The following is a 14,645-nucleotide window of genomic DNA, read 5'->3' as shown; positions in this document are numbered from 1 at the left end:
TACTAATGCTGTATTCTAACATTAAGGCATTGTATTTCCTGACCATCTGCATTAACTTACGTTTTTCTGCATTTAGCGCTAGCTGCCTTTCATCATACCAAATAAACATTTTTTCTAACTAATATTGTATCATCCTGCGATGACGTTTTTCCATACAACACAGAGTCATTGGTAAACAGCTGCAGAATGCCGCCCATACTGTTTGTCACATCATTTATATACCAGGTGGTGACAGTTAAACTGTCAGTGTTCCGAGTGTTGCAGTGCGCTGTGTGGACATCGTAAGACGCTGAAACATCGTAGGTATCTCCATAAATCAGTGCTGTTGCGGAGTATGCTGAAAAAATAATCGTTCCACTTTCTGCCACCAGGTGAAAAAATGGCGCTGCAAGCAAACTTCGTGTGGGTGCGAGAACAGCAGAGGGACGATCAAAAACATGATAATGGTGGTTCAGGCACTTTTATTAGGATCTGGTCACAAGCTACGACTTGTGTTCGGTATAGTCTCCTGACTCAGCAAAATACTGCATCCGTAACACAGCATAGCCGATAATTGCTCACAGCGTATCCGGTGAAATCAGAGTGATATATCATCGGATACACATCTTGAAATTACCTAGAGATGATGCGTTCGTTACCGATGGTTTCTCGAAGCATATCTTTCATCTGGCAGGCGACATGTGACGTCGCCCCATCTTACGTGAAAAAAGTGGCGTGGACACAGTTGCCTTCCTGCAAAGCTGGAATCACGTGTTGCACAAAGTGGTCTTGTAGCGTACAGACGTCACTGTACACCTAACAGTTTCGCGGGGTGTCATCTCCTCAAAGGAAAACGCACCGAGCATGTAGGAGTTTATGAAACCACACCACACTGTCACATAATCTGAGTACAGTGATCCTCCCTGCACAACATGTTGAAGAGTAGAACCTCATATGCGACACACATGCATTCACAGCACCGTGCAGTGGAAAATGTGTCTCGTATGTCCGAGTAATATTCCCCCGTCATATGTCATCGATTTCCATGTGTGTCAAGAAACGAAGCGTAAAGTCGCGGCGTTGATGGGGCTTCAATTGGAGCTAATTCTGAATCTTTTAGGGATACCAGTGTAAAATGCGACGTAAAATCTTTTAGACTGTTGACTAGGGGAGACCTAAGGACACCACACACATCCATGCCCGAGACAGGATTCGAACCTGCCACCGTAGCAGTCGCGCGGTTCCTGACTGTAACGCCTAGAACCGCTCGGCCACTACAGCCGGCTATAACTGCTTACAGCGTCATATTTTTACCTGGTGCAGAAAGTTAAACTATTATCTTTTCAGCATACCCCACGAGCACACTGGTTAATGAACATACCTACGATGTTTCAGCATCCCGCCATGTATGCAGCCCGCATTGCAGCACTCGGAACACCGTCAGTTTAATTATAACCAGCGGTCCTATCACACTTCCCTGGAGCACTACTGGAGATACGCTTGTCCATGGTGAACACTCACCGTGCAGGACAACATACTGGATTCTACTATTTACGAAGTCTTCGAGATGCTCGCGTATTTGGGAACCTAATGTGTGTGCTCGGACCTTCATGACAGTCTACAATTTGGCACTGTGTCAAACACTTTCCTGATATAATTGGGTGAATGATCACGTCTTGTTCGCACAGTCGGTAATTTCGATATAAGGTGTTACATTTCTGTGTATTAAAGTCGGAGGCTGTGTCGTACCATCGAGGTCTTCGTGGTGCTATCTTTCAACAAGATAATGCAAGACTACATGTTGCCCGTGCTGTCCTATTGCAGAGGATGTTCTTCTCTTGTCCTGACCAGCACGTTCCCCGGCGCTCTCTCCCACTGGAAACATCTGATCATTGGATGCCGAGAGACCAACACGCCAAAACTCACAGCCGGCCCCGGTGACCGAACGGTTCTAGGCGCTTCAGTCCGGAACTGCGCGACTGCTACGGTCGCAGGTTCGAATCCTGCCTCGGTCATGGATGTGTGTGATGTTTTTAGGTTTAAGTAGTTCTAAGTTCTAGGGGACTGATGACCTCAGATGTTAAGTCCCATTGTGCTCAGAGCCATTTGAACCATTTCGAGACAAAACTCAGAGGCCACTTCGATCGATGGACTCTGGCATGGAATGAGGTACCTGTCTCTGTCATCAAAGCTCTTTTCACCTATATCCCCAGCAAAATTAGAGCAGTTCTTGCTGCCAGAGGTGACTGTTGTGAAACCTTCCCGTCTCCTCTATATCTCTGTTTTACGCAACCTTCCCTTTTACAATAACCTATGAAACCTTCCCTTAGGATTTCTGTCCCTTGCTTAATAATAACAAATGAAATCTGCCCTTTGAAATTAACTCTCCTTCTCAATCTTCGCATACAAATTTAAATGCTGCTTATTAAAAGTGATTTTCTGATTATTTCGACGACTGTTACCAGATTGCCATCTGACTGCTACATCGAACTGCGACATGAATATACTTACTCTGTTTTACTATACTCTATTAGCTGCTGGTGGGCTGTCATAATACGTGGCTGTATTTATTACCAAAGCTGACGTTATTCTTTAATAGCAAAGCTGACGTTATTCTTTAATCAATTTGACTGAAGTTACGTAATTCATAGTTAATCTTTTTCTTGACAACAATAAAATTTTGCGAAGTTTTACGCTGATGGTTTTTGGGATGGATTATAATCAGTAATGCAATATTGCTGGCAAAAATTAATTATATTCTGAATGAAATGATTTTACAAACGTTCAAATGGGACTTACTTTTTACAATAATCTTACAACTAGCATTGCGCAAACATACCTTCAGTAGTCTTGAGTTTCTCAAAAAAATATTCAATAATTTTAGTTCCTCTTATGATAATAGTTACCTGATGTCTCTGTACATCCGTTTATAAACTCTTTTAAATCATAGCTGGTGGCTGGCAGGCACACCGCTCCTCTCAACCTCTCGCTTCAGACCTGCTACCGACTCGCTTCACATCTCGCGTGCTACTGACTTCCTAAGAACGCTAAAGTGCGGTCTCTCCCGCCAACAATGCTTTCTGGTGCAGACAATCCCTGCTACCATTACAAAATGTATCAACGCGCTGTCTTTCCAGCTCTTTTCTTAAAATGTATCCATACGCGGTCTCTCCCGCCCTTTTTAAAATTATATCAATATGCGGTCTCTCCTGCCAACAATACTTTGGTGCAGACATTCCCTGCTACCACAATTATTTCCAACATGACAAATATTAATTATTCCTACTTTATCCTATTAATAAAATATAAACATCTTTCATAAATTGTGGTTTGACAATAGGCAATAGAAATAAACACGTCTTACATGTGGAGTAAATTTCACAGTCCCTACTACACCTTCCGTCGTCTCCATAGCCCGGTGGTCCGCGTGGCCGACTGCCATACGGATGACCTGGCTTCGATTCCCGGTGCTAGCAGAGATTTTTCCGTGGTGGGAGAACTAGAACACCAATTGAAGAGCTACTTTGAGTAGTAGCGGCTCCAACTCAGGAAAAATGACAACGGCCGTGGGAGCAGTGTGCCGACTCCAGCGCCTCCACGCTGCATCCAGTGATGCCATTGGCATCTACATCTACATCTACATGATTACCCTGGCAGAGGGTTCATCGAACCACAATCATACTATCTCTCTACCATTCCACTCCCGAACTGCGCGCGGGAAAACGAACACCTAAACCTTTCTGTTCGAGCTCTGATTTCTCTTATTTTATTTCGATGATCATTTCTACCTATGTAGGTTGGGCTCAACAAAATATTTTCGCATTCGGAAGAGAAAGTTGGTGACTGAAATTTCGTAAATAGATCTCGCCGCGACGAAAAACGTCTTTGCTTTAATGACTTCCATCCCAACTCGCGTATCATATCTGCCACACTCTCTTCCCTATTACGTGATAATACAAAACGAGCTGCCCTTTTTTGCACCCTTTCGATGTCCTCCGTCAATCCCACCTGGTAAGGATCCCACACCGTGCAGCAATATTCTAACAGAGGACGAACGAGTGTAGTGTAAGCCGTCTCTTTAGTGGACTTGTTGCATCTTCTAAGTGTCCTGCCAATGAAACGCAACCTTTGACTCGCCTTCCCCACTATATTATCTATGTGGTCTTTCGAACTGAAGTTGTTCGTAATTTTAACACCCAGATACTTAGTTGAATTGACAGCTTTGAGAATTGTACCATTTATCGAGTAATCGAATTCTAACGGATTTCTTTTGGAACTCATGTGGATCACCTCACACTTTTCGTTATTTAGCGTCAACTGCCACCTGCCACCCCATACGGCAATCTTTTCTAAATCGATTTGCAACTGATACTGGTCTTCGGATGACCTTACTAGACGGTAAATTACAGCATCATCTGCGAACAACCTAAGAGAACTGCTCAGATTGGCACCCATGTCGTTTATATAGATCAGGAATAGCAGAGGTCCCAGGACGCTTCCCTGGGGAACACCCGATACCACTTCAGTTTCACTCGATGATTTGCCGTCTATTACTACGAACTGCGACCTTCCTGACAGGAAATCACGAATCCAGTCGCACAACTGAGACGATACCCCGTAGGCCCGCAGCTTGATTTGAAGTCGCTTGTGAGGAACGGTGTCAAAAGCTTTCCGGAAATCTAGAAATGAGGAATCATTTTGAGATCCCCTGCCGATAGCGGCAGATATTCCCTGGATGGATGACACGGCGGTCGGTCGGTACCGATGAGTCCGCCGGCGCCTGGGGACGGAAGCTACGTTTTTCATCATACTTTCTGGTTACTAGCCATCGAGTCGCGGCGCTGCCCTCCACAAAGCACGGGGGCAGCGTCGGAGCCCGGCGGCCTCGACCTGAACTTGACCTCGGTGGTGCAGCTGGCCATTGTTGACGGGGGCCGCGAACCTCCTAAAACGGCGACGCCGGCGCCGGCCACCCCCGCGCGTCTATTTGCGGGCGCAGCTTTCCCCGCTGCTGCTGCTGCTGCGGCCACAGCTTGCAAAACCCGGGGCGGGCGCTTGGCTCCGGTCCGGCATTCTTGTGACTCACTGGTCAACAACACAGAATTAGCCCGCGGAGGCTCGCCCTCCTGCCGCGTCGTACGCCACAGCCTCGCCTACATCTGTCTCCCCTGTCCGCAACACTCATCCTAGCGGAAAAGATCCAAAATTTCGTTTTTGCAATGAGCACACCCTCACTTCAAACACAGCTTTCTGACTTTTCTATCTCACAGACAATTTTGTGTATCCGGTGAGGCTTTCGTTAACCGTATTTTAAGTATGCCAGCTGCCCTAATTATGTTCTTCCGCAACTACACACAGGACCTATGCATGTGCGTGCTGTCTGGATGTCCTCCGTACTACATCTATCCATCAAATTAAGCGGCTTAAAAAAAATGGTCCGATCGGTCACGACATTAAAACCTCAGTAAAATCCGATGAAGTTTTCCGCAGGAGTCTCCAGTATGCCCGTCGATCGAGTTACGCGCATTTTTCGGTTCTGAGCGCGCAGTGAATACGTAAAAATGCCTAGAACAACAGAGTCTTCCGCTAAGTATGACGTGCGTGCTGTCATTCGATTTATTCATGCTAAGGGATTCCGCCTCGGTTTCATGCAGCCCATAAAGCGTAACTATCATGAGTGACAGCAAAGTGCGGCAATAGTGCAGGAACTTGAAGCCTGTACGGTCGTTCATGACGCAGGCGGTCATGGAAGGAAGCGAGGCTGGTCCCAGCGGTGGTTCGGGTCCTCCCTCGGACATGGGTATGTTTGTTTGTCCTTAGGATAATTTAGGTTAAGTAGTGTGTAAGCTTAGGGACTAATGACCTTAACAGTTAAGTCCCATGCGATTTCACACACATTTGAACATTTTTGAAGGAAGCGAGTTTCAACCGATGATATTGTTCAGCGAGTGGACCCGGCGATTCAACAAAACCGTCTAACGAAGGGCAGCCGCAACAAAGACGCTCCTACAGAGTTTTCGATGCTAAGTGTTTGATGATCCACCATACAGCTCTGACTTGACTCCCTCTGATTTTCATCTCTTTGCTGAAACGATTGCTAAGAGGACAACATTTTGGCACAGACAACGAATTGCAGACCGGCGTAGATAATTCGCGGTAAACTCAGGTGGCTGCCTTCTATGTAGAGGGTACGGGAAAGTTGGTACCGTGCTGCGGGAAATGTGTATGTAGAGAAGTAGCTTAGAGGTATAGCTAAATTTGATGATTATAAAGAATCCGCCTCGACTGCAAATAGAAACCGGATGTTTACCTAGGTTTCGGCGCGGATAACTACGCCTTCTTCGGAACACACTAAAACTACAAACTGCCTAAAGAGGCATGGTCCAACATTAATACAGAACGCATCTTGTGCCATGCCTCTTCAGGCAGTTTGTAGTTTTAGTGTGTTTGTAGTTTTAGTGTGTTCCGAAGAAGGCGTGGTTATCCGCGCCGAAACCTAGGTAAACATCCGGTTTCTATTTGCAGTCGAGGCGGATTCTTTATAATCATTAAATTATTCACGATTGCTGGTGCGCTGCAATGTTAAAAGTTCTCAAGTATAGCTAAATGTTGAAAAAAACATATATATATATATATATATATATATATAAACTACGCCTTCTTCGGAACACACTAAAACTACAAACTGCCTAAAGAGACATGGTCCAACAAACTGGACAAGGCATACAAAGTAGTGTGGAATCATTACAACAAAAAGTCTATCTCACAAAAAGCCAAATTACGCCATTACGACACGGTGGTGCTCCCCGAGGCAAGGGCATACACGTATCAGACAATTAGAAAAAGTAGAACGGAAAATACTTAGGAAAATATTTGGCGCAACTAACAACAATGGAATATGGATCAAGAAACCTACAGAGGAACTGTACAAACATACGGAGACAATCACAGAAAAGATTAGAAAACGCAGACTACAATTCTATGGACACCTATACAGAATGCCATCACACAGGCTGACCAAACAGATCTTTGACTGGGTAACCACTAGAAACAACAAATGGCTGGCAGAGGTAGAAAACGACCTGAACCAGCTCAACATAACAGCAGACACAATAAACGACAGAATAAAGTTCAGAAACATCATTAAGAAAAGTAAACTACATGAGATACAATGCGACAAACGAACAGGCATAAAATGGACCGAAGAACGCAAGCAAGATCACAGCCAGAAGATGAAAGAAATATGGGCAACCAAAAAGGCAATCAAGATGAAGCCGAAGACACAAAGCCGACAAGAAGCATGGACAGTGGACCGGAAACAGAAACACAGCGAGCGAATGAGGGAAGTTTGGGCAGCAAGGAAGGCAGCAAAAGGAACTGGCCATGTAGTTTAGTCCAAATGCGCTCTTTAAGGGCAAAACACCAATAATATATATATATATATATATATATATATATATATATATATATATATATATATATATTCCTACGTCAGCACACTGCTCCGCAGTCGAAGTTCCTAGCGCAATACTGTTCGACATGGAGTTCGAATCACAGAAGTTAAAAAAAGATTCCAGTCCCAGCTTTGGGTGGCAAGGGAAGCATGTGATGAACATTAGCGTCTCAGTCCCGTCTATGACCAGATTATTAAGGACTGAGGACAAATTCAGATCGGCAAAAGACTGCGAAAGGCATTCGGCTGGATTATTTTGACAGGAAATAGCCTGGAATTTGCCTTGGGTGATTAACGGTAAAGGCAGGAAGTATAAATCTGGATGGCTGGATGAGGATTTAAACCTTAGCAACGCGTCAGTCGGTATGACACGATACGAAAAGATGGTGAGATTCATTTCTTGATCGACATGCCTTCCGCTAATGTCATCCGGACACGCTTCGTAGGGTCCTATCGAATAATATAGCACGTGGACGCGTTAATCTACAGGGGTTGGCCAGAAATATGGAAAGAGCGCCGGAAATGCAGAATTCAAAAAATGGCTCTGAGCACTATGGGATTTAACATTGAGGTCATCAGTCCCCTAGAACTTAGAACTACTTAAACCTAACTAACCTAAGGACATCACACACATCCATGCCCGAGGCAGGATTCGAACCTGCGACCGTTGCGGTCGCGCGCTTCCAGAACCGCTCGGCCATGAGAGGGATGCCCCAGACTTGTATATTTGGTGTAGGTGATCGTAATGGGTTAGTGTTGTGTGACAATAGAAAGAGGAAACCGGTTGGTGGCAAAAAGCCTACTCTTCTCGAATAACACGAAGGGCAAATAGAGGCTTAACGTCCACGTCTGATAAACGGATCAGCATCAGCGGTGTCACATGCTCTCAATTCAGTACGCACTTGGAGAGGTTTCGAGTTTCGTACAGAACATGGGCACAAAATGTGGTGGTCACGAACTGAATGCCACAACCTCTTCTCCCTTTCTGCCCAAATACCAACGATGAAAATTTCTTCAACCACTGTACTCCGTAGCGGCTACTTCCAAGTCGAGCGCCATCGCACTTGCGCGCATTAGCGATCTCTGCTACGGATGCAGTAAAAACAGATACGCAGTGGACCCTTCGTAACAGCTCGGACGAAATGAGCCTCAAATTATATCTGCTTGGACCTTATCCAAGACAGCAATAGGAGATTCCTACATTGCCCTCATAGTTCTTGACCCGAATATGAAACTAACTTTTTCATCTTTTGACCACCGGCTTGTTGTTTTCTGGTAATATTTGTGCTCACTGATGACAACAGAAATTTCGAGGGGCGCATGAACAGCCAACTGTATCTTCTGGCTCCTTACGGAACTCCAGCAGAAAAGGAGGCGGCGCGTTAGTGCGTGGTGGAGCCGACAATCAGCGTGTAACTGCGCGTCGAGTGGCAGCAGCGAGGAAAACAGGCTGATCGCTGGAAGACAGGCTGTCAGGGCCGGACGGTGGGGAAGTCCGCTGGAGTTCCTGGAAACGTGACGGTGGTCCAGCTCCGGGACGAAGGCATCCATACTGGATTCCAAGAAACACTTTGAATGAAAATGATCGAACGACACTCTCCTTGGATGGAAGCTTAAAATAACTTCTGAATATAAGGAAACAGCGGCTGTCAATTGAATACACAACTTATGATATTAATGACACAGATTATACCTGTCTTCAACTATCTCATACTCCCAGGCGCCTACATACTCTTCATTAGAACCAAGTTCGCATGACCGCCTTGTATGTTCATTTCTTTCTGTCCAGAAATGCTGCATCTCTCCTATCGCGTTCTCGCCCATTTCACTCTTCTTAGGCCCAGCGCATTGCTCAGTTTCTAAATACACACCAGCCTGATTTCTTAAACATGCGAAATGAGGTGCTCCACCACAGAATAGGTGAAGGAAGGATTATGTTGAAAACAAACAGATGAAGTGACAGGATGGGAGTTAAGAAATCAGGAAGTAATTTCCATGGTACTAGGTGGAGCTTTAGAGGCCAAAAATTGTACCGGCCAGGGTGGTCGAGCGGTTCTAGGCGCTTCTGTCTGGAACCACGCGACCGCTACGGTCGCAGGTTCGAATCCTCCCTCGGGCATGGATGTGTGTGATGTCCTTAGGTTACTTAGATTTAAGTAATTCTAAGTTCTAGGGGATTGATGACCTCCGATGTTAAGTCCCATAGTGCTCAGAGCCATTTTGAACCAAAAATTGTAAGGGAAGACGAGTTTGGAATATACGCAAGAAATAATTGGGAACTTTGGGCGTGGGTGATATTCTGATTTGAAAACATTGAAGGAGAGGAAAAAGTGACGATCGGAATCAAACCAGTCGCAAGACTGAATACCTTCCCCCACCCCTCCCCCACTCCCTAGCCTAAAAGAAAACAAAAAGAGAGATAGTAATGATTTCTCAGTGTACAAGGTAACCTCATCACGAAAAGTATAAGAAACAGCCATTGCTTGAATGTACGTGTCGTTTTTAATATCTCAGATCGCGAAGATGGCAAGTCAGTGACATTATAATCAATATATGATTATTCTAACGGCACAACCTATGGAAACAGCTTTCAAGAACGATCGGCGGAGCTTCCAGCAACTGCAACTGTTTGATGAATGAACATAGACAAACTTTTGTAACCAAATGTTACATTTTTTTTTTTTTTTTTTAAGTTCTGTAGTCAGGTAGCACTTGTTGAAGGAAAAGGTATATGTTCGGTACACGTGGAATGTACTTACATTCTTTATAAACGTATAAATTATAAGAACCTTTCATGAGCGTAAAAACAGACAAAGATGATATAACTGTAGAAATAATGAAACGGCTATTTTATGTATTAGAAAACCCGTGCTTGTAGTCTCCTGATTCGATGATTGCGTAAGAATTCAGTCTGCCACGCTTTTAAACATTTCAGTGTGTGTGTCTCTCTCTGTGAGTGTGTGTGTGTGTGTGTGTGTGTGTGTGTGTGTGTGTGTGTGCGAGAGAGAGAGAGAGAGACAGAGAATTTGAAACTATAGGAGGTGAGGTGTACATGTCCATTTAATGTTATGTTTTTTTAGGAATAAAATACGTATAACATAGATACAGTTTCAAACAGCACAAGAACAACGATTTAAGAAATAATAGGGGTCTTTGCATCTGTTTGAATCGTCATAATATGTCATTACTTGTATCTAAGTCAATTCTCTCAGGTATCAACAAACAAGAGCCACGCAGAAGTTGTATTTTCAAGGGAGAAAACCTGCTACGTACCGCTGTAGACAATAACCTCTGGCTACTGTCCACAGCCGTTAGCGACGTACGTAGCTCGCTTTCGGATATTATGTCATTTAACAGGACGCAGGGATTACGCGGACGCCGACCATGTTTAGACCTAGCAAGTGGCTTCATCGTGTTTTGACAACATGTCTTCTGTTTGTATGTTCGCAGAAAACCGCAGAATTCCATCGAGAAAGGCAACAGCTCGTCATGCTGAGCTAGGGCAACGCACCTCCAAGGTAAGCTGCCTCCCACTCTATCTCGTAGTTAACTTTCAAAGAAAAACGCCTCACTAATGACTAACAACAAATGGTCTAGATGATATCATTTCCTTACGTGCAGGGAACTAAAATGTAAGATTTCTTTCAAACAATAAAGACATTAAATCGTAACAGGGTGTATGAATAAAAATGCCTTCAGTCACAATTTTTTCGTGTTTTATTAAATCACACGATGTATTTCGGTTCCTGTGGGTCAATCTTCAGATTCAAATAGTCTAACACATAATTTACATTTACTCTTGAGTGAGTTAAAATGCATGTTTCTGTTATGGGAAAGTTAAATGTTACGTTTTGTATTTCGTGAATCAAATGCGGCAAAAAGGCAAGAAACAGTGGAAAAGCTTACCGTACAAACAAGGACGAACATTTTTGACCTTGTAGCGTTGGTTTATTCCTTCTGTTGCCGTACATCACGTCACTCAAGACGCACATTCGTTTACACATTTCAGTTTTTTTAAATACTTCACACTCGTACTGTACTGTACTGTACTACAACATGTTATGATCGAAGACGAAGTTACACTTAGTGTCAGACACATGGTCAGAGGTCTGAGTATCAAGAAGTTGACCTATGCAAGGAGTAAATTTAAAATAAGAGTTTTAACTATGGCTAGTGAAATATTGCTGTTCATTTGACATAGATTCAGGTTCAAATGGTTCAAATGGCTCTGAGCACTATGGGACTTAACTGCTGAGGTCATCAGTCCCCTAGAACTTAGAACTACTTAAACCTAACTAACCTAAGGACATCACACATCCATGCCCGAGGCAGGATTCGAACCTGCGACCGTAGCGGTCGCGTGGTTCCAGACTGTAGCGCCTAGAACCGCTCGGGCACACCGGCCGCCATAGATTCAGGCTTTTTGATTTTGTGGACGTATATTTCTAGTTGTTCTAAGCGATATAAAGTCTTAAGCTTGGCTTCATGGTGTAGCATAACCAAATTGTTTTCTACCTTGTTGATAACATGTTTGGTTTTTAGCATATGCTGGGCAATAACTGATTTTTCAAAGTGGTTGAGTATGAAAAGCATTAATTGCCTTGGAAACGGGCTTAGAAATTTCTGCCTGTTTACCTACATATTAGATAGGCCACCTGGGGCATGTTACTTTAAACACTCCACTGCTCCTGTATTTTTGATAACCTCTTTTTTATGCTTTGGGCTAGTAAGTGTCCTGACCTATGACTAGCGGAGAATGAAATTGTTACGTTGTTTTTTGAATAGGTTTCTAACGAACAAACCAGCGTATGATGACCTCAAAAGGTTAAAAATTTTCGTCTTTGTTTGGTAAATTTTTCGCTGTTTTTCCTCTGTTTCTCGCTATCTCCAACATTTGATTCACGAAATACAAAACCTAACATCTATCTTTCTCATAACAGGAACACGCATTTCACCTCACTCAAGAGCAAATGTAATTTACGTATTAGACGGTTTGCACCTGACGGTGGACCCGCAAAGCCCGAAACGCAACCTGTAATTTAATAAAACACGAAAAAATGATGAATGAAGGCGTTTTTATTCACACTTCCTGTGTACTGAATACAGTCACGTTCACAGCTGGAAAATATGGATAAAACTGTATTAAATCATAAACTTTGAGACTAAAGCGGCTGCTAACACAGGCTCTCTCGAAAATTGTTTGTAATATTGTTCCATAGGTTTTGATACACTGATTGCTGCGTTTGTCGCTCTGATGACGCAAATTGAAACTGATCACAAGTGGCATTCAAGTAACATAAGTGACGTCACATCGAGTATCCCGCACACTATTTTCTTGTATGTAGGTCACCAGTCTTGATTTGCTGACACCCAGCACTTCTTCCTGCCTTGTCCTAATCCTCTCATCTGTAAATGTCTACAACATCTAACTAACACCCTTATCTCTTATCTTTTATTCTAGAGATTTGTTGTTTTTTTTTCATTCATCTCTTGTTACCGGTTTTTGTCTATTCGCTATCGATACCGAAGATCTAAAGCTTCATCTTTAAGCATTTAATCTCAGCTGGATGGAATTTCCAGTCCTCTAATAATCACGCCACATTATGCTGGATAATAATAACCACATATACGATCTCGATTACCAAACTGAAGTCCCGTAAATCAAGACTTAGACATTCTTAAGCGATAAAAAGTAGGCAAATGTCAGTAAGCATAGTTGACTGAAGACAGCAACAATCATTATTCTCCAGAATAAAATGCTAAACAGTTAACGTACACAGTTTCCAGAAGTCAGGAAACAACCATAAATAGTCCACTGCCACTGCAAATTATCCCTGCTATTTCTCCTTGTAGTAACAAGTTAACTACTCGTTGTTACTATGCCTTCGCTGCAACCTACAATTCAGCAGTTAAAGGTTTCCAAAGCATGTCTTTAGCAATCTGTCCTTTCTAATGTCTCTTCATTTTTAATATCATTAGAATGATAATTGGTATTAATGTTATTATTTCTGTGGCACATGTTTTATACCTGTTATGATTTTAGTAATTCTGTTGGTATTCTATGTCAGTATTTTATATTGTAACTTTATTCCCTGTGTTATCGGATCAGACAAAAAGTCAAACAGAAATGAGTCGAATAAAAGGGGCAGTCAAATGAAAACCGAGCGCCGGCCACAACGGGACAATGGACTCGTTCAATTCAAAAGTAATCATCACACGCGTTAAGACATTTATCCCACAAGGAGATGAGACTATCAGTTCCTATTTCTGGAGCGTGGTCTGCCGCTGAAGGATCCACAACCGCATCCACTCCGACTGAAACCAACATCCACGCGTGTCCTTCTTCAGGTGAAAAATAATGTGAAAACCACACGGTAAAGTATCGGGGCTGTATGGAGCATGTTGCAGTGTTTCTCAAAAAAATCACAGAAGCGTATCCTTCGTGCGATTGGCAGTGTGTGGTCGGGCGCTATCGTGAAACGCTATGATACCGTCCGACAGCATTCCTGGGCGTTTTCGCTTCATAACGCTGCACACCGATTGTTGTTCCATGCTCGAGGAACTCGACGAATAGACAGCCCCTGCAGTTGAACGAGAATGTGATTTGACCTTACCGGAGCTTGTCTGAAACAGATGTGGGATTTCTCTAGCGGGGGAGATGTGGAATGTTTCCACTGTTGGCTTAAAAGTTTGGCCCTGGATGTTGAAAATGCTGCTTCCGGCCGGGGTGGCCGAGAGGTTCTAGGCGCTTGAGTCTGGAACCGCGCGACCGCTACGGCCGCAGGTTCGAATCCTGCCTTGGGCATGGATGTGTGTGATGTCCTTAGGTTACCTAGGTTTAAGTAGTTCTAAGTTCTAGGGGACTGATGACCTCAGCAGTTAAGTCCCACAGTGCTCAGAGCCATTTTGAAACTTTTTTTTTTTGTTGAAAATGCTGTAGGGTGGAATCGTCCTGTTGCGCTATAAAGCCCGCCCCCCACGCAGCCAGTCATATAGCAACACTTCAGCGATTTGGTTGTGGACTCTGCAACACCCTTCGTACAGCCCGAATCTTTCACCGTGTGATTTTCAATTCTTTGGCGACCTGAAGAAAGACACGCGTAGAAGTAGGTTTGAGCCGGACGAGGAAGTGCAAGAATGGCTATGGTTGTGGATTCGCCAGCGACTGAGCCACTTCTACGAAGCAGGAATTCGTCTCGTCTCCGAATGGGAT

General features: G+C 43.8%; 1 protein-coding gene across 1 annotated transcript in view; it reads left to right on the top strand.

The window, feature by feature from the left end:
• LOC126462180 (protein Tob1-like) overlaps nucleotides 1-14,645 on the top strand; it is a 174,299-nt gene that overhangs the window by 71,659 nt on the left and 87,995 nt on the right. The window contains exon 2 of the mRNA XM_050096054.1: nucleotides 10,883-10,950. The gene's annotated coding sequence lies outside the window, so the exon portion shown is untranslated. The remainder of the gene's footprint in view (nucleotides 1-10,882; nucleotides 10,951-14,645) is intronic.

Source organism: Schistocerca serialis, chromosome 1, assembly GCF_023864345.2.
Source record: "Schistocerca serialis cubense isolate TAMUIC-IGC-003099 chromosome 1, iqSchSeri2.2, whole genome shotgun sequence".
NCBI lineage: Eukaryota > Metazoa > Arthropoda > Insecta > Orthoptera > Acrididae > Schistocerca > Schistocerca serialis.
The sequence above is the reverse complement of the archived record's forward strand: the minus strand, read 5'-3'. Positions and strand labels throughout refer to the sequence as shown.